Source organism: Crocodylus porosus, unplaced genomic scaffold (genome assembly GCF_001723895.1).
Source record: "Crocodylus porosus isolate Cpor-Errol unplaced genomic scaffold, CroPor_comp1, whole genome shotgun sequence".
In the NCBI taxonomy this organism is placed as follows: Eukaryota; Metazoa; Chordata; order Crocodylia; family Crocodylidae; genus Crocodylus; species Crocodylus porosus.
Window position 1 is genome coordinate 118,139,819 of NW_017728906.1, and position 1,613 is coordinate 118,141,431.

At 50.0% G+C, this 1,613-nt stretch overlaps 1 long non-coding RNA gene across 1 annotated transcript in view; it reads left to right on the plus strand.

Moving 5' to 3' along the window:
- LOC109306108 overlaps positions 1-704 on the plus strand; it is a 5,895-nt gene extending 5,191 nt beyond the window's left edge. The window contains exon 3 of the long non-coding RNA XR_002099856.1: positions 215-704. This is a non-coding gene — a long non-coding RNA (uncharacterized LOC109306108). The remainder of the gene's footprint in view (positions 1-214) is intronic.
- The last annotated feature ends 909 nt before the right edge of the window (positions 705-1,613 follow it).

A 1,613-nucleotide genomic window follows, 5' to 3' on the forward strand; every position in this document is an offset into this window, starting at 1 on the left:
GCGCATGTCAGTTTAATCTCTTCTGTACTGGCAGCACATACTCAAAAATTTCCATGACAACTTCATCTGCACCTGGACCTTGGGGTACCCAGCAGTGGAAGGTTCGCTTTCAAGGACACCAGCTGCTCCACCAAATCAGGACCCAAGGAGGTGTGGTGGGGTGTCACTACATCACCAACAATGCTGAACACCCTCTTGCTTGGAACACTGGTAGGCATGATCTCCACCTCAGCTGCTCCAGACGTCCATGGTGAAGTGTAACGCCACCTGAGGACCTACCTTGCACAGGTCCTCTCTCAAGTACTCCCTGCACGCCTCATACAGGGAGGGCACCACTGTCTTGCTGAAAGTGGTGTGTGCGGGCATTTGGTATAATGGGGCCATGAGTGCCATGAGCCACCTGAAGCCTGGTTGGTCAACTAAGAAGGGCTGACCATCACCAGCAAGCATCTCCCCAATGCTCTAGGTGATCTCACTTGCCTTTGCAATGTGGCTCCCTTTCTGTCTGCCTTTTCCCCATTGTTTCAGGGTGTCCTGCCTCTGCTTCAGGGGGACAGAAGCTTTGGAGCAAGCGGGGGACTTCCTTTTGGGCACACTCCCACTGGTGCCAGGCTGAAGAGGACCAAGGGCAAGGAGGTGGTGCCCATGGAGATGCATCAGCATCCCCATGGTGCTAATGTGTTTTGTTCCCTTGCCCCAGCTGGTTTTGGTTTGACAGTGCAGGCAGATAGAGTACGTGGGATCATTTGCCATCTCATAATTACCCCAGACCACACTACCCACTTGCTTCTGGGTTGTGAGGGCATATGTAGATGCTGCCTTTTCTCCCTCTCCAGTAGGCAGAGGCACAGGAACAGGAGGAGTGGACTCAGCTGAGCCACACCCTCTACCTCAACCTCCTTCAAAATGCCTTCTGGGGAACCAGACCTGGCTCTAGGGGAAACTTGAGAGGTGTGGAGCACAAACTCAGCTGGTTCCCCCTTCTTCCCCAGAACTTTCCCTGCTGTGGCACTCAGATCCAGATCCAGCTCCAGCTCCAGCTCTTCCTCTCTCCCTGGAAGGCTCAGGATCAGAAGTGAAATGTGGGTAGAAGAGACTGTCATGCTGGTGCTGCTGCTTGTTGTCATGGTGGTGAGGGGGGGCATTATGGCTGGTGCTCATGAAGGGAATGCAGACTCAGGCACAGGCAGTGACACTAGCACTGTTCCCCTCCCCTTGCTGCCTGTACAGCTAGTGGAAGCCTCATGCCTGCTTGTTGTAGCAAAGAGGCTGTGTCACAGTTTGGGGGTGGGTGGGAACTTACAGCTCTCCCTCTACTCCTTTTTCTGGCCCTCCCTGGAGGCTTGCCAGCTGCCTTTCCAGCATGTTTAATGGTGTGTTTTATAGTGTCTTTGCTTTGGAGTGATGGAAAATGTGTGTGTTCTTCTGTAATATAATCTGATTTATGTACTATATGTAGATTATTGTATATGTATATGTATTTATGTAATGTATGTAAGTATGTATGTATCCATGTAATAAATAAAATAAAAATATATTAATGCATGTATGTGTTCCTGTATAAATTGGATATTATAATATGCAACATATACTGTGCTTCCCTGAACAGTGAA